We start from the raw sequence: 25,138 nt of genomic DNA, 5'->3' as shown, positions 1-25,138 counted from the left end.
CGGGTTGCAGGAGAAACTTTTACTCTGGTTTCTCAGTCTGTTTCCTAGTGCCGGTATGAAGTTCCTGCAGTTTTCACTGTAAAACCGAGTTGGAGCTAGTACCTCCCCATATATATGTAGGGAGTGGGGTTTTCAACTGAAGAGAAACTTTGTGTTCCCAGCAAGCTAGGTGAAGGACGGCTTTCACACACACTTATCTCTCAGAACTGAGCATGTGGAGAGACGTTCGTTCATCTAGCACAAAGGGAACGGGTTGCAGGAGAAACTTTTACTCTGGTTTCTCAGTCTGTTTCCTAGTGCCGGTTTGAAGTTCCTGCAGTTTTCACTGTAAAACCGAGTTGGAGCTAGTACCTCCCCATATATATGTATGGAGTGTAGTTTGCCACTGAAGAGTAACTTTGTGTTCCCAACAAGCTAGGTGAAGGACGGCTTTCACACACACTTATCTCTCAGAACTGAGCATGTGGAGAGACGTTCGTTCATCTAGCACAAAGGGAACGGGTTGCAGGAGAAACTTTTACTCTGGTTTCTCAGTCTGTTTCCTAGTGCCGGTTTGAAGTTCCTGCAGTTTTCACTGTAAAACCGAATTGGAGCTACTACCTCCCCATATATATGTATGGAGTGGAATTTGCAAGTGAAGAGAAACTTTGTGTTCCCAACGAGCTAGGTGAAGGACGGCTTTCACACACACTTATCTCTCAGAACTGAGCATGTGGAGAGACGTTCGTTCATCTAGCACAAAGTAATGGGTTGCAGGAGAAACTTTTACTCTGGTTTCTCAATCTGTTTCCTTGTGCCGGTCTGAACTTCCTGCAGGTTTCACTGTAAAACCGAGTTGGAGCTACTACCTCCCCATATATATGTAGGGAGTGGAGTTTACAACTGAAGAGAAACTTTGTGTTCCCAACAAGCTATGTGAAGGACGGCTTTCACACACACTTATCTCTCAGAACTGAGCATGTGGAGAGACGTTCGTTCATCTAGCACAAAGGGAACGGGTTGCAGGAGAAACTTTTACTCTGGTTTCTCTATCTGTTTCCTAGTGCCGGTTTGAAGTTCCTGCAGTTTTCACTGTAAAACCGAGTTGGAGCTAGTACCTCCCCATATATATGTATGTAGTGGAATTTGCCACTGAAGAGAAACTTTGTGTTCCCAACAAGCTAGGTGAAAGACGGCTTTCACACACACTTAACTCTCAGAACTGAGCATGTGGAGAGACGTTCGTTCATCTAGCACAAAGGGAACGGGTTGCAGGCGAAACTTTTACTCTGGTTTCTCAGTCTGTTTCTTAGTACCGGTTGGAATTTCCTGCAGTTTTCACTGTAAAACCGAGTTGGGGCTAGTACCTCCCCATATATATTTGTGGAATGGAGTTTGCAACTGAAGAGAAACTTTGTGTTCCCAACAAGCTAGGTGAAGGACGGCTTTCACACACACTTATCTCTCAGAACTGAGCATGTGGAGAGACGTTCGTTCATCTAGCACAAAGGGAAAGGTTTGCAGGAGAAACTTTTACTCTGGTTTCTCGGTCGGTTTCCTAGTGCCTGTTTGAAGTTCCTGCAGTTTTCACTGTAACACTGAGTTGGAGCTAGTACCTCCCCATATATATGTATGGTGTGGAGTTAGCAACTGAAGAGAAACTTTGTGTTCCAAACAATCTAGGTGAAGGACGGCTTTCACACACACTTATCTCTCAGAACTGAGTATGTGGAGAGACGTTCGTTCATCTAGCACAAAGGGAACGGGTTGCAGGAGAAACTTTTACTATGGGTTCTCGGTCTGTTTCCTAGTGCCGGTTTGAAGTTCCTGCAGTTTTCACTGTAAAACCGAGTTGGAGCTAGTACCTCCCCATATATATGTATGGAGAGGAGTTTGCAACTGAAGAGAAACTTTGTGTTCCCAACAAGCTAGGTGAAGGAAGGCTTTCACACACACTTATCTCTCAGAACTGAGCATGTGGAGAGACGTTCGTTCATCTAGCACAAAGGGAACGGGTTGCAGGAGAAACTTTTACTCTGGTTTCTCAGTCTGTTTCCTAGTGCCGGTTTGAAGTTCCTGCAGTTTTCACTGTAAAACCGAGTTGGAGCTAGTACCTCCTCATATATATGTATGGAGTGGAGTTTGCAACTGAAGAGAAACTTTGTGTTCCCAACAAGCTAGGTGAAGGACGGCTTTCACACACACTTATCTCTCAGAACTGAGCATGTGGAGAGACGTTCGTTCATCTAGCACAAAGGGAACGGGTTGCATGAGAAACTTTTACTCTGGTTTCTCAGTCTGTTTCCTAGTGCCGGTTTGAAGTTCCTGCAGTTTTCACTGTAAAACCGAGTTGGAGCTTGTACCTCCCATATATATGTATGGAGTGGAGTTTGCAACTGAAGAGAAACTTTGTGTTCCCAACAAGCAAGGTGAAGGAAGGCTTTCACACACACTTATCTCTCAGAACTGAGCATGTGGAGAGACGTTCGTTCATCTAGCACAAAGGGAACGGGTTGCAGGAGAAACTTTTACTCTGGTTTCTCAGTCTGTTTCCTAGTGCCGGTTTGAAGTTCCTGCAGTTTTCACTGTAAAACCGAGTTGGAGCTAGTACCTCCCCATATATATGTATGGAGAGGAGTTTGCAACTGAAGAGAAACTTTGTGTTCCCAACAAGCTAGGTGAAGGACGGCTTTCACACACACTTATCTCTCAGAACTGAGCATGTGGAGAGACGTTCGTTCATCTAGCACAAAGGGAACGGGTTGCAGGAGAAACTTTTACTCTGGTTTCTCAGTCTGTTTCCTAGTGCCGGTTTGAAGTTCCTGCAGTTTTCACTGTAAAATCGAGTTGGGGCTAGTACCTCCCCATATATATGTATGGAGTGGAGTTTGCACCTGAAGAGAAACTTTGTGTTCAAACAAGCTAGGTGAAGGACGGCTTTCACACACACTTATCTCTCAGAAGTGAGCATGTGGAGAGACGTTCGTTCATCTAGCACAAAGGGAACGGGTTGCAGGAGAAACTTTTACTCTGGTTTCTCAGTCTGTTTCCTAGTGCCGGTTTGAAGTTCCTGCAGTTTTCACTGTAAAACCGAGTTGGAGCTTTTACCTCCCATATATATGTATGGAGTGGAGTTTGCAACTGAAGAGAAACTTTGTGTTCCCAACAAGCTAGGTGATGGAAGGCTTTCACACACACTTATCTCTCAGAACTGAGCATGTGGAGAGACGTTCGTTCATCTAGCACAAAGGGAACGGGTTGCAGGAGAAACTTTTACTCTGGTTTCTCAGTCTGTTTCCTAGTGCCGGTTTGAAGTTCCTGCAGTTTTCACTGTAAAACCGAGCTGGAGCTAGTACTTCCCCATATATATGTATGGAGAGGAGTTTGCAACTGAAGAGAAACTTTGTGTTCCCAACAAGCTAGGTGAAGGACGGCTTTCACACACACTTATCTCTCAGAACTGAGCATGTGGAGAGACGTTCGTTCATCTAGCACAAAGGGAACGGGTTGCAGGAGAAACTTTTACTCTGGTTTCTCAGTCTGTTTCCTAGTGCCGGTTTGAAGTTCCTGCAGTTTTCACTGTAAAACCGAGTTGGAGCTAGTACCTCCCCATATATATGTATGGAGAGGAGTTTGCAACTGAAGAGAAACTTTGTGTTCCCAACAAGCTAGGTGAAGGACGGCTTTCACACACACTTATCTCTCAGAACTGAGCATGTGGAGAGACGTTCGTTCATCTAGCACAAAGGGAACGGGTTGCAGGAGAAACTTTTACTCTGGTTTCTCAGTCTGTTTCCTAGTGCCGGTTTGAAGTTCCTGCAGTTTTCACTGTAAAATCGAGTTGGGGCTAGTACCTCCCCATATATATGTATGGAGTGGAGTTTGCACCTGAAGAGAAACTTTGTGTTCAAACAAGCTAGGTGAAGGACGGCTTTCACACACACTTATCTCTCAGAAGTGAGCATGTGGAGAGACGTTCGTTCATCTAGCACAAAGGGAACGGGTTGCAGGAGAAACTTTTACTATGGTTTCTCAGTCTGTTTCCTAGTGCCGGTTTGAAGTTCCTGCAGTTTTCACTGTAAAACCGAGTTGGAGCTTTTACCTCCCATATATATGTATGGAGTGGAGTTTGCAACTGAAGAGAAACTTTGTGTTCCCAACAAGCTAGGTGATGGAAGGCTTTCACACACACTTATCTCTCAGAACTGAGCATGTGGAGAGACGTTCGTTCATCTAGCACAAAGGGAACGGGTTGCAGGAGAAACTTTTACTCTGGTTTCTCAGTCTGTTTCCTAGTGCCGGTTTGAAGTTCCTGCAGTTTTCACTGTAAAACCGAGTTGGAGCTAGTACCTCCCCATATATATGTATGGAGAGGAGTTTGCAACTGAAGAGAAACTTTGTGTTCCCAACAAGCTAGGTGAAGGACGGCTTTCACACACACTTATCTCTCAGAACTGAGCATGTGGAGAGACGTTCGTTCATCTAGCACAAAGGGAACGTGTTGCAGGAGAAACTTTTACTCTGGTTTCTCAGTCTGTTTCCTAGTGCCGGTTTGAAGTTCCTGCAGTTTTCACTGTAAAACCGAGTTGGGGCTAGTACCTCCCCATATATATGTATGGAGTGGAGTTTGCACCTGAAGAGAAACTTTGTGTTCAAACAAGCTAGGTGAAGGACGGCTTTCACACACACTTATCTCTCAGAACTGAGCATGTGGAGAGACGTTCGTTCATCTAGCACAAAGGGAACGGGTTGCAGGAGAAACTTTTACTCTGGTTTCTCAGCATGTTTCCTAGTGCCGGTTTGAAGTTCCTGCAGTTTTCACTGTAAAACCGAGTTGGAGCTAGTACCTCGTCATATATTTGTATGGAGTGTAGTTTGCCACTGAAGAGTAACTTTGTGTTCCCAACAAGCTAGGTGAAGGACGTCTTTCACACACACTTATCTCTCAGAACTGAGCATGTGGAGAGACGTTCGTTCATCTAGCACAAAGGGAACGGGTTGCAGGGGAAACTTTTACTCTGGTTTCTCAGTCTGTTTCCTAGTGCCGGTTTGAAGTTCCTGCAGTTTTCACTGTAAAACCGAATTGGAGCTACTACCTCCCCATATATATGTATGGAGTGGAATTTGCAAGTGAAGAGAAACTTTGTGTTCCCAACGAGCTAGGTGAAGGACGGCTTTCACACACACTTATCTCTCAGAACTGAGCATGTGGAGAGACGTTCGTTCATCTAGCACAAAGGAATGGGTTGCAGGAGAAACTTTTACTCTGGTTTCTCAATCTGTTTCCTAGTGCCGGTCTGAACTTCCTGCAGTTTTCACTGTAAAACCGAGTTGGAGCTACTACCTCCCCATATATATGTATGGAGTGGAGTTTTCAACTGAAGAGAAACTTTGTGTTCCCAACAAGCTATGTGAAGGACGGCTTTCACACACACTTATCTCTCAGAACTGAGCATGTGGAGAGACGTTCGTTCATCTAGCAGAAAGGGAACGGGTTGCAGGAGAAACTTTTACTCTGGTTTCTCTATCTGTTTCCTAGTGCCGGTTTGAAGTTCCTGCAGTTTTCACTGTAAAACCGAGTTGGAGCTAGTACCTCCCCATATATATGTATGGAGTGGAATTTGCCACTGAAGAGAAACTTTGTGTTCCCAACAAGCTAGGTGAAAGATGGCTTTCACACACACTTATCTCTCAGAACTGAGCATGTGGAGAGACGTTCGTTCATCTAGCACAAAGGGAACGGGTTGCATGAGAAACTTTTACTCTGGTTTCTCAGTCTGTTTCCTAGTGCCGGTTTGAAGTTCCTGCAGTTTTCACTGTAAAACCGAGTTGGAGCTTGTACCTCCCATATATATGTATGGAGTGGAGTTTGCAACTGAAGAGAAACTTTGTGTTCCCAACAAGCTAGGTGAAGGAAGGCTTTCACACACACTTATCTCTCAGAACTGAGCATGTGGAGAGACGTTCGTTCATCTAGCACAAAGGGAACGGGTTGCAGGAGAAACTATTACTCTGGTTTCTCAGTCTGTTTCCTAGTGCCGGTTTGAAGTTCCTGCTTTTTTCACTGTAAAACCGAGTTGGAGCTAGTACCTCCCCATATATATGTATGGAGAGGAGTTTGCAACTGAAGAGAAACTTTGTGTTCCCAACAAGCTAGGTGAAGGACGGCTTTCACACACACTTATCTCTCAGAACTGAGCATGTGGAGAGACGTTCGTTCATCTAGCACAAAGGGAACGGGTTGCAGGAGAAACTTTTACTCTGGTTTCTCAGTCTGTTTCCTAGTGCCGGTTTGAAGTTCCTGCAGTTTTCACTGTAAAATCGAGTTGGGGCTAGTACCTCCCCATATATATGTATGGAGTGGAGTTTGCACCTGAAGAGAAACTTTGTGTTCAAACAAGCTAGGTGAAGGACGGCTTTCACACACACTTATCTCTCAGAAGTGAGCATGTGGAGAGACGTTCGTTCATCTAGCACAAAGGGAACGGGTTGCAGGGGAAACTTTTACTCTGGTTTCTCAGTCTGTTTCCTAGTGCCGGTTTGAAGTTCCTGCAGTTTTCACTGTAAAACCGAGTTGGAGCTTTTACCTCCCATATATATGTATGGAGTGGAGTTTGCAACTGAAGAGAAACTTTGTGTTCCCAACAAGCTAGGTGATGGAAGGCTTTCACACACACTTATCTCTCAGAACTGAGCATGTGGAGAGACGTTCGTTCATCTAGCACAAAGGGAACGGGTTGCAGGAGAAACTTTTACTCTGGTTTCTCAGTCTGTTTCCTAGTGCCGGTTTGAAGTTCCTGCAGTTTTCACTGTAAAACCGAGTTGGAGCTAGTACCTCCCCATATATATGTATGGAGAGGAGTTTGCAACTGAAGAGAAACTTTGTGTTCCCAACAAGCTAGGTGAAGGACGGCTTTCACACACACTTATCTCTCAGAACTGAGCATGTGGAGAGACGTTCGTTCATCTAGCACAAAGGGAACGGGTTGCAGGAGAAACTTTTACTCTGGTTTCTCAGTCTGTTTCCTAGTGCCGGTTTGAAGTTCCTGCAGTTTTCACTGTAAAACCGAGTTGGAGCTAGTACCTCCCCATATATATGTATGGAGAGGAGTTTGCAACTGAAGAGAAACTTTGTGTTCCCAACAAGCTAGGTGAAGGACGGCTTTCACACACACTTATCTCTCAGAACTGAGCATGTGGAGAGACGTTCGTTCATCTAGCACAAAGGGAACGGGTTGCAGGAGAAACTTTTACTCTGGTTTCTCAGTCTGTTTCCTAGTGCCGGTTTGAAGTTCCTGCAGTTTTCACTGTAAAACCGAGTTGGGGCTAGTACCCCCCCTTATATATGTATGGAGTGGAGTTTCCACGTGAAGAGAAACTTTGTGTTCAAACAAGCTAGGTGAAGGACGGCTTTCACACAAACTTATCTCTCAGAACTGAGCATGTGGAGAGACGTTCGTTCATCTAGCACAAATGGAACGGGTTGCAGGAGAAACTTTTACTCTGGTTTCTTGGTCTGTTTCCTAGTGCCGGTTTGAAATTCCTGCAGTTTTCACTGTAAAACCGTGTTGGAGCTAGTACCTCCCCATATATATGTATGGAGAGGAGTTTGCCACTGAAGAGAAACTTTGTGTTCCCAACAAGCTAGGTGAAGGACGTCTTTCACACACACTTATCTCTCAGAACTGAGCATGTGGAGAGACGTTCGTTCATCTAGCACAAAGGGAACGGGTTGCAGGAGAAACTTTTACTCTGCTTTCTCAGTCTGTTCCCTAGTGCCGGTTTGAATTTCCTGCAGTTTTCACTGTAAAACCGAGTTGGGGCTAGTACTTCCCCATATATATGTATGGAGTGGAGTTTGCACCTGAAGAGAAACTTTGTTTTCCCAACAAGCTAGGTGAAGGACGGCTTTCACACACACTTATCTCTCAGAACTGAGCATGTGGAGAGACGTTCGTTCATCTAGCACAAAGGGAACGGGTTGCAGGAGAAACTTTTACTCTGGTTTCTCAGTCTGTTTCCTAGTGCCGGTTTGAAGTTCCTGCAGTTTTCACTGTAAAACCGAGTTGGGGCTAGTACCCCCCCTTATATATGTATGGAGTGGAGTTTCCACGTGAAGAGAAACTTTGTGTTCAAACAAGCTAGGTGAAGGACGGCTTTCACACAAACTTATCTCTCAGAACTGAGCATGTGGAGAGACGTTCGTTCATCTAGCACAAATGGAACGGGTTGCAGGAGAAACTTTTACTCTGGTTTCTTGGTCTGTTTCCTAGTGCCGGTTTGAAATTCCTGCAGTTTTCACTGTAAAACCGTGTTGGAGCTAGTACCTCCCCATATATATGTATGGAGAGGAGTTTGCCACTGAAGAGAAACTTTGTGTTCCCAACAAGCTAGGTGAAGGACGTCTTTCACACACACTTATCTCTCAGAACTGAGCATGTGGAGAGACGTTCGTTCATCTAGCACAAAGGGAACGGGTTGCAGGAGAAACTTTTACTCTGGTTTCTCAGTCTGTTCCCTAGTGCCGGTTTGAATTTCCTGCAGTTTTCACTGTAAAACCGAGTTGGGGCTAGTACTTCCCCATATATATGTATGGAGTGGAGTTTGCACCTGAAGAGAAACTTTGTGTTCCCAACAAGCTAGGTGAAGGACGGCTTTCACACACACTTATCTCTCAGAACTGAGCATGTGGAGAGACGTTCGTTCATCTAGCACAAAGGGAACGGGTTGCAGGAGAAACTTTTACTCTGCTTTCTCAGTCTGTTTCCTACTGCCGGTTTGAAGTTCCTGCAGTTTTCACTGTAAAACCGAGTTGGAGCTAGTACCTCCCCATATATATATATGGAGTGGAGTTTGCAACTGAAGAGAAACTTTTTGTTCCCAACAATATAGGTGAAGGACGGCTTTCACACACACTTATCTCTCAGAACTGAGCATGTGGAGAGACGTTCGTTCATCTAGCACAAAGGGAACGGGTTGCAGGAGAAACTTTTACTCTGGTTTCTCGGTCTGTTTCCTAGTGCCGGTTTGAAGTTCCTGCAGTTTTCACTGTAAAACCGAGTTTGAGCTAGTACCTCCCCATATATATGTATGGAGAGGAGTTTGCAACTGAAGAGAAACTTTGTGTTCCCAACAAGCTAGGTGAAGGACGGCTTTCACACACACTTATCTCTCAGAATTGAGCATGTGGAGAGACTTTCGTTCATCTAGCACAAAGGGAACGGGTTGCAGGAGAAACTTTTACTCTGGTTTCTCAGTCTGTTTCCTAGTGCCGGTTTGAAGTTCCTGCAGTTTTCACTGTAAAACCGAGTTGGAGCTAGTACCTCCCCATATATATGTATGGAGAGGAGTTTGCAAGTGAAGAGAAACTTTGTGTTCCCAACAAGCTAGGTTAAGGACGGCTTTCACACACACTTATCTCTCAGAACTGAGCATGTGGAGAGACGTTCGTTCATCTAGCAAAAAGGGAACGGGTTGCAGGAGAAACTTTTACTCTGGTTTCTCAGTCTGTTTCCTAGTGCCGGTTTGAAGTTCCTGCAGTTTTCACTGTAAAACCGAGTTGGGGCTAGTACCCCCCCTTATATATGTATGGAGTGGAGTTTCCACGTGAAGAGAAACTTTGTGTTCAAACAAGCTAGGTGAAGGACGGCTTTCACACAAACTTATCTATCAGAACTGAGCATGTGGAGAGACGTTCGTTCATCTAGCACAAATGGAACGGGTTGCAGGAGAAACTTTTACTCTGGTTTCTTGGTCTGTTTCCTAGTGCCGGTTTGAAATTCCTGCAGTTTTCACTGTAAAACCGTGTTGGAGCTAGTACCTCCCCATATATATGTATGGAGAGGAGTTTGCCACTGAAGAGAAACTTTGTGTTCCCAACAAGCTAGGTGAAGGACGTCTTTCACACACACTTATCTCTCAGAACTGAGCATGTGGAGAGACGTTCGTTCATCTAGCACAAAGGGAACGGGTTGCAGGAGAAACTTTTACTCTGGTTTCTCAGTCTGTTCCCTAGTGCCGGTTTGAATTTCCTGCAGTTTTCACTGTAAAACCGAGTTGGGGCTAGTACTTCCCCATATATATGTATGGAGTGGAGTTTGCACCTGAAGAGAAACTTTGTGTTCCCAACAAGCTAGGTGAAGGACGGCTTTCACACACACTTATCTCTCAGAACTGAGCATGTGGAGAGACGTTCGTTCATCTAGCACAAAGGGAACGGGTTGCAGGAGAAACTTTTACTCTGCTTTCTCAGTCTGTTTCCTACTGCCGGTTTGAAGTTCCTGCAGTTTTCACTGTAAAACCGAGTTGGAGCTAGTACCTCCCCATATATATATATGGAGTGGAGTTTGCAACTGAAGAGAAACTTTTTGTTCCCAACAATCTAGGTGAAGGACGGCTTTCACACACACTTATCTCTCAGAACTGAGCATGTGGAGAGACGTTCGTTCATCTAGCACAAAGGGAACGGGTTGCAGGAGAAACTTTTACTCTGGTTTCTCGGTCTGTTTCCTAGTGCCGGTTTGAAGTTCCTGCAGTTTTCACTGTAAAACCGAGTTTGAGCTAGTACCTCCCCATATATATGTATGGAGAGGAGTTTGCAACTGAAGAGAAACTTTGTGTTCCCAACAAGCTAGGTGAAGGACGGCTTTCACACACACTTATCTCTCAGAATTGAGCATGTGGAGAGACTTTCGTTCATCTAGCACAAAGGGAACGGGTTGCAGGAGAAACTTTTACTCTGGTTTCTCAGTCTGTTTCCTAGTGCCGGTTTGAAGTTCCTGCAGTTTTCACTGTAAAACCGAGTTGGAGCTAGTACCTCCCCATATATATGTATGGAATGGAGTTTGCGACTGAAGAGAAACTTTGTGTTCCCAACAAGCTAGGTGAAGGACGGCTTTCACACACACTTATCTCTCAGAAATGAGCATGTGGAGAGACGTTCGTTCATCTAGCACAAAGGGAACGGGTTGCAGGAGAAACTTTTACTCTGTTTTCTCAGTCTGTTTCCTAGTGCCGGTTTGAAGTTCCTGCAGTTTTCACTGTAAAACCGAGTTGGAGCTAGTACCTCCCATATATATGTATGGAGTGGAGTTTGCAACTTAAGAGAAACTTTGTGTTCCCAACAAGCTATGTGGAGGACGGCTTTCACACACACTTATCTCTCAGAACTGAGCATGTGGAGAGACGTTCGTTCATCTAGCACAAAGGGAACGGGTTGCAGGAGAAACTTTTACTCTGGTTTCTCAGTCTGTTTCCTAGTGCCGGTTTGAAGTTCCTGCAGTTTTCACTGTAAAACCGAATTGGAGCTACTACCTCCCCATATATATGTATGGAGTGGAATTTGCAAGTGAAGAGAAACTTTGTGTTCCCAACGAGCTAGGTGAAGGACGGCTTTCACACACACTTATCTCTCAGAACTGAGCATGTGGAGAGACGTTCGTTCATCTAGCCCAAATGGAACGGGTTGCAGGAGAAAATTTTACTCTGGTTTCTCGGTCTGTTTCCTAGTGCCGGTTTGAAATTCCTGCAGTTTTCACTGTAAAACCGTGTTGGAGCTAGTACCTCCCCATATATATGTATGGAGAGGAGTTTGCCACTGAAGAGAAACTTTGTGTTCCCAACAAGCTAGGTGAAGGACGGCTTTCACACACACTTATCTCTCAGAACTGAGCATGTGGAGAGACATTCGTTCATCTAGCACAAAGGGAACGGGTTGCAGGAGAAACTTTTACTCTGGTTTCTCAGTCTGTTTCCTAGTGCCGGTTTGAATTTCCTGCAGTTTTCACTGTAAAACCGAGTTGGGGCTAGTACTTCCCCATATATATGTATGGAGTGGAGTTTGCACCTGAAGAGAAACTTTGTGTTCCCAACAAGCTAGGTGAAGGACGGCTTTCACACACACTTATCTCTCAGAACTGAGCATGTGGAGAGACGTTCGTTCATCTAGCACAAAGGGAACGGGTTGCAGGAGAAACTTTTACTCTGCTTTCTCAGTCTGTTTCCTACTGCCGGTTTGAAGTTCCTGCAGTTTTCACTGTAAAACTGAGTTGGAGCTAGTACCTCCCCATATATATATATGGAGTGGAGTTTGCAACTGAAGAGAAACTTTTTGTTCCCAACAATCTAGGTGAAGGACGGCTTTCACACACACTTATCTCTCAGAACTGAGCATGTGGAGAGACGTTCGTTCATCTAGCACAAAGGGAACGGGTTGCAGGAGAAACTTTTACTCTGGTTTCTCGGTCTGTTTCCTAGTGCCGGTTTGAAGTTCCTGCAGTTTTCACTGTAAAACCGAGTTGGAGCTAGTACCTCCCCATATATATGTATGGAGAGGAGTTTGCAACTGAAGAGAAACTTTGTGTTCCCAACAAGCTAGGTGAAGGACGGCTTTCACACACACTTATCTCTCAGAATTGAGCATGTGGAGAGACGTTCGTTCATCTAGCACAAAGGGAACGGGTTGCATGAGAAACTTTTACTCTGGTTTCTCAGTCTGTTTCCTAGTGCCTTTTTGAAGTTCCTGCAGTTTTCACTGTAAAACCGAGTTGGAGCTTGTACCTCCCATATATATGTATGGAGTGGAGTTTGCAACTGAAGAGAAACTTTGTGTTCCCAACAAGCTAGGTGAAGGAAGGCTTTCACACACTTATCTCTCAGAACTGAGCATGTGGAGAGACGTTCGTTCATCTAGCACAAAGGGAACGGGTTGCAGGAGAAACTTTTACTCTGGTTTCTCAGTCTGTTTCCTAGTGCCGGTTTGAAGTTCCTGCAGTTTTCACTGTAAAACCGAGTTGGAGCTAGTACCTCCCCATATATATGTATGGAGAGGAGTTTGCAACTGAAGAGAAACTTTGTGTTCCCAACAAGCTAGGTGAAGGACGGCTTTCACACACACTTATCTCTCAGAACTGAGCATGTGGAGAGACGTTCGTTCATCTAGCACAAAGGGAACGGGTTGCAGGAGAAACTTTTACTCTGGTTTCTCAGTCTGTTTCCTAGTGCCGGTTTGAAGTTCCTGCAGTTTTCACTGTAAAATCGAGTTGGGGCTAGTACCTCCCCATATATATGTATGGAGTGGAGTTTGCACCTGAAGAGAAACTTTGTGTTCCCAACAAGCTAGGTGAAGGACGGCTTTCACACAAACTTATCTCTCAGAACTGAGCATGTGGAGAGACGTTCGTTCATCTAGCACAAAGGGAACGGGTTGCAGGAGAAACTTTTACTCTGGTTTCTCAGTCTGTTTCCTAGTGCCGGTTTGAAGTTCCTGCAGTTTTCACTGTAAAACCGAGTTGGAGCTAGTACCTCCTCATATATATGTATGGAGTGGAGTTTGCAACTGAAGAGAAACTTTGTGTTCCCAACAAGCAAGGTGAAGGACGGCTTTCACACACACTTATCTCTCAGAACTGAGCATGTGGAGAGACGTTCGTTCATCTAGCACAAAGGGAACGGGTTGCAGGAGAAACTTTTACTCTGGTTTCTCAGTCTGTTTCCTAGTGCCGGTTTGAAGTTCCTGCACTTTTCACTGTAAAACCGAGTTGGAGCTTTTACCTCCCATATATATGTATGGAGTGGAGTTTGCAACTGAAGAGAAACTTTGTGTTCCCAACAAGCTAGGTGATGGAAGGCTTTCACACACACTTATCTCTCAGAACTGAGCATGTGGAGAGATGTTCGTTCATCTAGCACAAAGGGAACGGGTTGCAGGAGAAACTTTTACTCTGGTTTCTCAGTCTGTTTCCTAGTGCCGGGTTGAAGTTCCTGCAGTTTTCACTGTAAAACCGAGTTGGAGCTAGTACCTCCCCATATATATGTATGGAGAGGAGTTTGCAACTGAAGAGAAACTTTGTGTTCCCAACAAGCTAGGTGAAGGACGGCTTTCACACACACTTATCTCTCAGAACTGAGCATGTGGAGAGACGTTCGTTCATCTAGCACAAAGGGAACGTGTTGCAGGAGAAACTTTTACTCTGGTTTCTCAGTCTGTTTCCTAGTGCCGGTTTGAAGTTCCTGCAGTTTTCACTGTAAAACCGAGTTGGGGCTAGTACCTCCCCATATATATGTATGGAGTGGAGTTTGCACCTGAAGAGAAACTTTGTGTTCAAACAAGCTAGGTGAAGGACGGCTTTCACACAAACTTATCTCTCAGAACTGAGCATGTGGAGAGACGTTCGTTCATCTAGCACAAAGGGAACGGGTTGCAGGAGAAACTTTTACTCTGGTTTCTCAGTCTGTTTCCTAGTGCCGGTTTGAAGTTCCTGCAGTTTTCACTGTAAAACCGAGTTGGGGCTAGTACCTCCCCATATATATGTATGGAGTGGAGTTTGCACCTGAAGAGAAACTTTGTGTTCAAACAAGCTAGGTGAAGGACGGCTTTCACACACACTTATCTCTCAGAACTGAGCATGTGGAGAGACGTTGGTTCATCTAGCACAAAGGGAACGGGTTGCAGGAGAAACTTTTACTCTGCTTTCTCAGTCTGTTTCGTAGTGCCGGTTTGAAGTTCCTGCAGTTTTCACTGTAAAACCGAGTTGGGGCTAGTACCCCCCCTTATATATGTATGGAGTGGAGTTTCCACGTGAAGAGAAACTTTGTGTTCAAACAAGCTAGGTGAAGGACGGCTTTCACACAAACTTATCTCTCAGAACTGAGCATGTGGAGAGACGTTCGTTCATCTAGCACAAATGGAACGGGTTGCAGGAGAAACTTTTACTCTGGTTTCTTGGTCTGTTTCCTAGTGCCGGTTTGAAATTCCTGCAGTTTTCACTGTAAAACCGTGTTGGATCTAGTACCTCCCCATATATATGTATGGAGAGTAGTTTGCCACTGAAGAGAAACTTTGTGTTCCCAACAAGCTAGGTGAAGGACGGCTTTCACACACACTTATCTCTCAGAACTGAGCATGTGGAGAGACGTTCGTTCATCTAGCACAAAGGGAACGGGTTGCAGGAGAAACTTTTACTCTGGTTTCTCAGTCTGTTCCCTAGTGCCGGTTTGAATTTCCTGCAGTTTTCACTGTAAAACCGAGTTAGGGCTAGTACTTCCCCATATATATGTATGGAGTGGAGTTTGCACCTGAAGAGAAACTTTGTGTTCCCAACAAGCTAGGTGAAGGACGGCTTTCACACACAGTTATCTCTCAGAACTGAGCATGTGGAGAGACGTTCGTTCATCTAGCAAAAAGGGAACGGGTTGCAGGAGAAACTTTTACTCTGCTTTCTCAGTCTGTTTCCTACTGCCGGTTTGAAGTTCCTGCAGTTTTCACTGTAAAACCGAGTTGGAGCTAGTACCTCCCCATATATATATATGGAGTGGAGTTTGCAACTGAAGAGAAACTTTTTTTTTCCCAACAATCTAGGTGAAGGACGGCTTTCACACACACTTATCTCTCAGAACTGAGCATGTGGAGAGACGTTCGTTCATCTAGCACAAAGGGAACGGGTTGCAGGAGAAACTTTTACTCTGGTTTCTCGGTCTGTTTCCTAGTGCCGGTTTGAAGTTCCTGCAGTTTTCACTGTAAAACCGAGTTGGAGCTAGTACCTCCCCATATATATGTATGGAGAGGAGTTTGCAACTGAAGAGAAACTTTGTGTTCCCAACAAGCTAGGTGAAGGACGGCTTTCACACACACTTATCTCTCAGAATTGAGCATGTGGAGAGACTTTCGTTCATCTAGCACAAAGGGAACGGGTTGCAGGAGAAACTTTTACTCTGGTTTCTCAGTCTGTTTCCTAGTGCCGGTTTGAAGTTCCTGCAGTTTTCACTGTAAAACCGAGTTGGAGCTAGTACCTCCCCATATATATGTATGGAGTGGAGTTTGCACCTGAAGAGAAACTTTGTGTTCCCAACAAGCTAGGTGAAGGACGGCTTTCACACACAGTTATCTCTCAGAACTGAGCATGTGGAGAGACGTTCGTTCATCTAGCACAAAGGGAACGGGTTGCAGGAGAAACTTTTACTCTGCTTTCTCAGTCTGTTTCCTACTGCCGGTTTGAAGTTCCTGCAGTTTTCACTGTAAAACCGAGTTGGAGCTAGTACCTCCCCATATATATATATGGAGTGGAGTTTGCAACTGAAGAGAAACTTTTTGTTCCCAACAATCTAGGTGAAGGACGGCTTTCACACACACTTATCTCTCAGAACTGAGCATGTGGAGAGACGTTCGTTCATCTAGCACAAAGGGAACGGGTTGCAGGAGAAACTTTTACTCTGGTTTCTCAGTCTGTTTCCTAGTGCCGGTTTGAAGTTCCTGCAGTTTTCACTGTAAAACCGAGTTGGAGCTAGTACCTCCCATATATATGTATGGAGTGGAGTTTGCAACTTAAGAGAAACTTTGTGTTCCCAACAAGCTATGTGGAGGACGGCTTTCACACACACTTATCTCTCAGAACTGAGCATGTGGAGAGACGTTCGTTCATCTAGCACAAAGGGAACGGGTTGCAGGAGAAACTTTTACTCTGGTTTCTCAGTCTGTTTCCTAGTGCCGGTTTGAAGTTCCTGCAGTTTTCACTGTAAAACCGAATTGGAGCTACTACCTCCCCATATATATGTATGGAGTGGAATTTGCAAGTGAAGAGAAACTTTGTGTTCCCAACGAGCTAGGTGAAGGACGGCTTTCACACACACTTATCTCTCAGAACTGAGCATGTGGAGAGACGTTCGTTCATCTAGCACAAATGGAACGGGTTGCAGGAGAAAATTTTACTCTGGTTTCTCGGTCTGTTTCCTAGTGCCGGTTTGAAATTCCTGCACTTTTCACTGTAAAACCGTGTTGGAGCTAGTACCTCCCCATATATATGTATGGAGAGGAGTTTGCCACTGAAGAGAAACTTTGTGTTCCCAACAAGCTAGGTGAAGGACGGCTTTCACACACACTTATCTCTCAGAACTGAGCATGTGGAGAGACGTTCGTTCATCTAGCACAAAGGGAACGGGTTGCAGGAGAAACTTTTACTCTGGTTTCTCAGTCTGTTTCCTAGTGCCGGTTTGAATTTCCTGCAGTTTTCACTGTAAAACCGAGTTGGGGCTAGTACTTCCCCATATATATGTATGGAGTGGAGTTTGCACCTGAAGAGAAACTTTGTGTTCCCAACAAGCTAGGTGAAGGACGGCTTTCACACACACTTATCTCTCAGAACTGAGCATGTGGAGAGACGTTCGTTCATCTAGCACAAAGGGAACGGGTTGCAGGAGAAACTTTTACTCTGCTTTCTCAGTCTGTTTCCTACTGCCGGTTTGAAGTTCCTGCAATTTTCACTGTAAAACTGAGTTGGAGCTAGTACCTCCCCATATATATATATGGAGTGGAGTTTGCAACTGAAGAGAAACTTTTTGTTCCCAACAATCTAGGTGAAGGACGGCTTTCACACACACTTATCTCTCAGAACTGAGCATGTGGAGAGACGTTCGTTCATCTAGCACAAAGGGAACGGGTTGCAGGAGAAACTTTTACTCTGGTTTCTCGGTCTGTTTCCTAGTGCCGGTTTGAAGTTCCTGCAGTTTTCACTGTAAAACCGAGTTGGAGCTAGTACCTCCCCATATATATGTATGGAGAGGAGTTTGCAACTGAAGAGAAACTTTGTGTTCCCAACAAGCTAGGTGAAGGACGGCTTTCACACACACTTATCTCTCAGAATTGAGCATGTGGAGAGACGTTCGTTCATCTAGCACAAAGGGAACGGGTTGCATGAGAAACTTTTACTCTGGTTTCTCAGTCTGTTTCCTAGTGCCTTTTTGAAGTTCCTGCAGTTTTCACTGTAAAACCGAGTTGGAGCTTGTACCTCCCAAATATATGTATGGAGTGGAGTTTGCAACTGAAGAGAAACTTTGTGTTCCCAACAAGCTAGGTGAAGGAAGGCTTTCACACACACTTATCTCTCAGAACTGAGCATGTGGAGAGACGTTCGTTCATCTAGCACAAAGGGAACGGGTTGCAGGAGAAACTTTTACTCTGGTTTCTCAGTCTGTTTCCTAGTGCCGGGTTGAAGTTCCTGCAGTTTTCACTGTAAAACCGAGTTGGAGCTAGTACCTCCCCATATATATGTATGGAGAGGAGTTTGCAACTGAAGAGAAACTTTGTGTTCCCAACAAGCTAGGTGAAGGACGGCTTTCACACACACTTATCTCTCAGAACTGAGCATGTGGAGAGACGTTCGTTCATCTAGCACATAGGGAACGGGTTGCAGGAGAAACTTTTACTCTGGTTTCTCAGTCTGTTTCCTAGTGCCGGTTTGAAGTTCCTGCAGTTTTCACTGTAAAATCGAGTTGGGGCTAGTACCTCCCCATATATATGTATGGAGTGGAGTTTGCACCTGAAGAGAAACTTTGTGTTCAAACAAGCTATGTGAAGGACGGCTTTCACACAAACTTATCTCTCAGAACTGAGCATGTGGAGAGACGTTCGTTCATCTAGCACAAAGGGAACGGGTTGCAGGAGAAACTTTTACTCTGGTTTCTCAGTCTGTTTCCTAGTGCCGGTTTGAAGTTCCTGCAGTTTTCACTGTAAAACCGTGTTGGAGCTAGTACCTCCCCATATATATGTATGGAGAGGAGTTTGCCACTGAAGAGAAACTTTGTGTTCCCAACAAGCTAGGTGAAGGACGGCTTTCACACACACTTATCTCTCAGAACTGAGCATGTGGAGAGACGTTCGTTCATCTAGCACAAAGGGAACGGGTTGCAGGAGAAACTTTTACTCTGGTTTCTCAGTCTGTTTCCTAGTGCCGGTTTGAAGTTCCTGCAGTTTTCACTGTAAAACCGAGTTGGAGCTAGTACCTCCTCATATATATGTATGGAGTGGAGTTTGCAACTGAAGAGAAACTTTGTGTTCCCAACAAGCTAGTTGAAGGACGGCTTTCACACACACTTATCTCTCAGAACTGAGCATGTGGAGAGACGTTCGTTCATCTAGCACAAAGGGAACGGGTTGCAGGAGAAACTTTTACTCTGGTTTCTCAGTCTGTTTCCTAGTGCCGGTTTGAATTTCCTGCAGTTTTCACTGTAAAACCGAGTTGGAGCTAGTACCTCCCCATATATATGTATGGAGAGGAGTTTGCAACTGAAGAGAAACTTTGTGTTCCCAACAAACTAGGTGAAGGACGGCTTTCACACACACTTATCTCTCAGAACTGAGCATGTGGAGAGACGTTCGTTCATCTAGCACAAATGGAACGTGTTGCAGGAGAAACTTTTACTCTGGTTTCTCAGTCTGTTTCCTAGTGCCGGTTTGAAGTTCCTGCAGTTTTCACTGTAAAACCGAGTTGGGGCTAGTACCTCCCCATATATATGTATGGAGTGGAGTTTGCAACTGAAGAGAAACTTTGTGTTCAAACAAGCTAGGTGAAGGAATGCTTTCACAAAAACTTATCTCTCAGAACTGAGCATGTGGAGAGACGTTCGTTCATCTAGCACAAAGGGAACGGGTTGCAGGAGAAACTTTTACTCTGGTTTCTCAGTCTGTTTCCTAGTGCCGGTTTGAAGTTCCTGCAGTTTTCACTGTAAAACCGAGTTGGGGCTAGTACCTCCCCATATATATGTATGGAGTGGAGTTTGCACCTGAAGAGAAACTTTGTGTTCAAACAAGCTAGGTGAAGGACGGCTTTCACACAAACTTATCTCTCAGAACTGAGCATGTGGAGAGACGTTCGTTCATCTAGCACAAAGGGAACGGGTTGCAGGAGAAACTTTTACTCTGGTTTCTCAGTCTGTTTCCTAGTGCCGGTTTGAAGTTCCTGCAGTTTTCACTGTAAAACCGAGTTGGGGCTAGTACCTCCCCATATATATGTATGGAGTGGAGTTTGCACCTGAAGAGAAACTTTGTGTTCAAACAAGCTAGGTGAAGGACGGCTTTCACACAAACTTATCTCTCAGAAGTGAGCATGTGGAGAGACGTTCGTTCATCTAGCACAAAGGGAACGGGTTGCAGGAGAAACTTTTACTCTGGTTTCTCAGTCTGTTTCCTAGTGCCGGTTTGAAGTTCCTGCAGTTTTCACTGTAAATCCGAGTTGGAGCTTTTACCTCCCATATATATGTATGGAGTGGAGTTTGCAACTGAAGAGAAACTTTGTGTTCCCAACAAGCTAGGTGATGGAAGGCTTTCACACACACTTATCTCTCAGAACTGAGCATGTGGAGAGACGTTCGTTCATCTAGCACAAAGGGAACGGGTTGCAGGAGAAACTTTTACTCTGGTTTCTCAGTCTGTTTCCTAGTGCCGGTTTGAAGTTCCTGCAGTTTTCACTGTAAAACCGAGTTGGAGCTAGTACCTCCCCATATATATGTATGGAGAGGAGTTTGCAACTGAAGAGAAAATTTGTGTTCCCAACAAGCTAGGTGAAGGACGGCTTTCACACACACTTATCTCTCAGAACTGAGCATGTGGAGAGACGTTCTTTCATCTAGCACAATGGGAACGTGTTGCAGGAGAAACTTTTACTCTGGTTTCTCAGTCTGTTTCCTTGTGCCGGTTTGAAGTTCCTGCAGTTTTCACTGTAAAACCGAGTTGGGGCTAGTACCTCCCCATATATATGTATGGAGTGGAGTTTGCACCTGAAGAGAAACTTTGTGTTCAAACAAGCTAGGTGAAGGACGGCTTTCACACAAACTTATCTCTCAGAACTGAGCATGTGGAGAGACGTTCGTTCATCTAGCACAAAGGGAACGGGTTGCAGGAGAAACTTTTACTCTGGTTTCTCAGTCTGTTTCCTAGTGCCGGTTTGAAGTTCCTGCAGTTTTCACTGTAAAACCGAGTTGGGGCTAGTACCTCCCCATATATATGTATGGAGTGGAGTTTGCACCTGAAGAGAAACTTTGTGTTCAAACAAGCTAGGTGAAGGACGACTTTCACACAAACTTATCTCTCAGAACTGAGCATGTGGAGAGACGTTCGTTCATCTAGCACAAAGGGAACGGGTTGCAGGAGAAACTTTTACTCTGGTTTCTCAGTCTGTTTCCTAGTGCCGGTTTGAAGTTCCTGCAGTTTTCACTGTAAAACCGAGTTGGGGCTAGTACCTCCCCATATAAATGTATGGAGTGGAGTTTGCACCTGAAGAGAAACTTTGTGTTCAAACAAGCTAGGTGAAGGACGGCTTTCACACACACTTATCTCTCAGAACTGAGCATGTGGAGAGACGTTCGTTCATCTAGCACAAAGGGAACGGGTTGCAGGAGAAACTTTTACTCTGGTTTCTCAGTCTGTTTCCTAGTGCCGGTTTGAAGATCCTGCAGTTTTCACTGTAAAACCGAGTTGGAGCTTTTACCTCCCATATATATGTATGGAGTGGAGTTTGCAACTGAAGAGAAACTTTGTGTTCCCAACAAGCTAGGTGATGGAAGGCTTTCACACACACTTATCTCTCAGAACTGAGCATGTGGAGAGACGTTCGTTCATCTAGCACAAAGGGAACGGGTTGCAGGAGAAACTTTTACTCTGGTTTCTCAGTCTGTTTCCTAGTGCCGGTTTGAAGTTCCTGCAGTTTTCACTGTAAAACCGAGTTGGAGCTAGTACCTCCCCATATATATATATGGAGTGGAGTTTGCAACTGAAGAGAAACTTTTTGTTCCCAACAATCTAGGTGAAGGACGGCTTTCACACACACTTATCTCTCAGAACTGAGCATGTGGAGAGACGTTCGTTCATCTAGCACAAAGGGAACGGGTTGCAGGAGAAACTTTTACTATGGTTTCTCGGTCTGTTTCCTAGTGCCGGTTTGAAGTTCCTGCAGTTTTCACTGTAAAACCGAGTTGGAGCTAGTACCTCCCCATATATATGTATGGAGAGGAGTTTGCAACTGAAGAGAAACTTTGTGTTCCCAACAAGCTAGGTGAAGGACGGCTTTCACACACACTTATCTCTCAGAATTGAGCATGTGGAGAGACTTTCGTTCATCTAGCACAAAGGGAACGGGTTGCAGGAGAAACTTTTACTCTGGTTTCTCAGTCTGTTTCCTAGTGCCGGTTTGAAGTTCCTGCAGTTTTCACTGTAAAACCGAGTTGGAGCTAGTACCTCCCCATATATATGTATGGAATGGAGTTTGCGACTGAAGAGAAACTTTGTGTTCCCAACAAGCTAGGTGAAGGACGGCTTTCACACACACTTATCTCTCAGAACTGAGCATGTGGAGAGACGTTCGTTCATCTAGCACAAAGGGCACGGGTTGCAGGAGAAACTTTTACTCTGGTTTCTCAGTCTGTTTCCTCGTGCCGGTTTGAAGTTCCTGCAGTTTTCACTGTAAAACCGAGTTGGAGCTAGTACCTCCCATAAATATGTATGGAGTGGAGTTTGCAACTTAAGAGAAACTTTGTATTCCCAACAAGCTATGTGGAGGACGGCTTTCACACACACTTATCTCTCAGAACTGAGCATGTGGAGAGACGTTCGTTCATCTAGCACAAAGGGAACGGGTTGCAGGAGAAACTTTTACTCTGGTTTCTCAGTCTGTTTCCTAGTGCCGGTTTGAAGTTCCTGCAGTTTTCACTGTAAAACCGAATTGGAGCTACTACCTCCCCATATATATGTATGGAGTGGAATTTGCAAGTGAAGAGAAACTTTGTGTTCCCAACGAGCTAGGTGAAGGACGGCTTTCACACACACTTATCTCTCAGAACTGAGCATGTGGAGAGACGTTCGTTCATCTAGCACAAAGGGAACGGGTTGCAGGAGAAAATTTTACTCTGGTTTCTCGGTCTGTTTCCTAGAGCCGGTTTGAAATTCCTGCAGTTTTCACTGTAAAACCGTGTTGGAGCTAGTACCTCCCCATATATATGTATGGAGAGGAGTTTGCCACTGAAGAGAAACTTTGTGTTCCCAACAAGCTAGGTGAAGGACGGCTTTCACACACACTTATCTCTCAGAACTGAGCATGTGGAGAGACGTTCGTTCATCTAGCACAAAGGGAACGGGTTGCAGGAGAAACTTTTACTCTGGTTTCTCAGTCTGTTTCCTAGTGCCGGTTTGAATTTCCTGCAGTTTTCACTGTAAAACCGAGTTGGGGCTAGTACTTCCCCATATATATGTATGGAGTGGAGTTTGCACCTGAAGAGAAACTTTGTGTTCCCAACAAGCTAGGTGAAGGACGGCTTTCACACACACTTATCTCTCAGAACTGAGCATGTGGAGAGACGTTCGTTCATCTAGCACAAAGGGAACGGGTTGCAGGAGAAACTTTTACTCTGCTTTCTCAGTCTGTTTCCTACTGCCGGTTTGAAGTTCCTGCAGTTTTCACTGTAAAACTGAGTTGGAGCTAGTACCTCCCCATATATATATATGGAGTGGAGTTTGCAACTGAAGAGAAACTTTTTGTTCCCAACAATCTAGGTGAAGGACGGCTTTCACACACACTTATCTCTCAGAACTGAGCATGTGGAGAGACGTTCGTTCATCTAGCACAAAGGGAACGGGTTGCAGGAGAAACTTTTACTATGGTTTCTCGGTCTGTTTCCTAGTGCCGGTTTGAAGTTCCTGCAGTTTTCACTGTAAAACCGAGTTGGAGCTAGTACCTCCCCATATATATGTATGGAGAGGAGTTTGCAACTGAAGAGAAACTTTGTGTTCCCAACAAGCTAGGTGAAGGACGGCTTTCACACACACTTATCTCTCAGAATTGAGCATGTGGAGAGACGTTCGTTCATCTAGCACAAAGGGAACGGGTTGCATGAGAAACTTTTACTCTGGTTTCTCAGTCTGTTTCCTAGTGCCGGTTTGAAGTTCCTGCAGTTTTCACTGTAAAACCGAGTTGGAGCTTGTACCTCCCATATATATGTATGGAGTGGAGTTTGCACCTGAAGAGAAACTTTGTGTTCCCAACAAGCTAGGTGAAGGAAGGCTTTCACACACACTTATCTCTCAGAACTGAGCATGTGGAGAGACGTTCGTTCATCTAGCACAAAGGGAACGGGTTGCAGGAGAAACTTTTACTCTGGTTTCTCAGTCTGTTTCCTAGTGCCGGTTTGAAGTTCCTGCAGTTTTCACTGTAAAACCGAGTTGGAGCTAGTACCTCCCCATATATATGTATGTAGAGGAGTTTGCAACTGAAGAGAAACTTTGTGTTCAAACAAGCTAGGTGAAGGACGGCTTTCACACACACTTATCTCTCAGAACTGAGCATGTGGAGAGACGTTCGTTCATCTAGCACAAAGGGAACGGGTTGCAGGAGAAACTTTTACTCTGGTTTCTCAGTCTGTTTCCTAGTGCCGGTTTGAAGTTCCTGCAGTTTTCACTGTAAAATCGAGTTGGGGCTAGTACCTCCCCATATATATGTATGGAGTGGAGTTTGCACCTGAAGAGAAACTTTGTGTTCAAACAAGCTAGGTGAAGGACGGCTTTCACACAAACTTATCTCTCAGAACTGAGCATGTGGAGAGACGTTCGTTCATCTAGCACAAAGGGAACGGGTTGCAGGAGAAACTTTTACTCTGGTTTCTCAGTCTGTTTCCTAGTGCCGGTTTGAAGTTCCTGCAGTTTTCACTGTAAAACCGTGTTGGAGCTAGTACCTCCCCATATATATGTATGGAGAGGAGTTTGCCACTGAAGAGAAACTTTGTGTTCCCAACAAGCTAGGTGAAGGACGGCTTTCACACACACTTATCTCTCAGAACTGAGCATGTGGAGAGACGTTCGTTCATCTAGCACAAAGGGAACGGGTTGCAGGAGAAACTTTTACTCTGGTTTCTCAGTCTGTTTCCTAGTGCCGGTTTGAAGTTCCTGCAGTTTTCACTGTAAAACCGAGTTGGAGCTAGTACCTCCTCATATATATGTATGGAGTGGAGTTTGCAACTGAAGAGAAACTTTGTGTTCCCAACAAGCTAGGTGATGGAAGGCTTTCACACACACTTATCTCTCAGAACTGAGCATGTGGAGAGACGTTCGTTCATCTAGCACAAAGGGAACGGGTTGCAGGAGAAACTTTTACTCTGGTTTCTCAGTCTGTTTCCTAGTGCCGGTTTGAAGTTCCTGCAGTTTTCACTGTAAAACCGAGTTGGAGCTAGTACCTCCCCATATATATGTATGGAGAGGAGTTTGCAACTGAAGAGAAACTTTGTGTTCCCAACAAGCTAGGTGAAGGACGGCTTTCACACAAACTTATCTCTCAGAACTGAGCATGTGGAGAGACGTTCGTTCATCTAGCACAAAGGGAACGGGTTGCAGGAGAAACTTTTACTC

This window comes from Camelus bactrianus, chromosome 27 (assembly GCF_048773025.1).
Source record: "Camelus bactrianus isolate YW-2024 breed Bactrian camel chromosome 27, ASM4877302v1, whole genome shotgun sequence".
In the NCBI taxonomy this organism is placed as follows: domain Eukaryota; kingdom Metazoa; phylum Chordata; class Mammalia; order Artiodactyla; family Camelidae; genus Camelus; species Camelus bactrianus.
The sequence above is the reverse complement of the archived record's forward strand: the minus strand, read 5'-3'. Positions refer to the sequence as shown.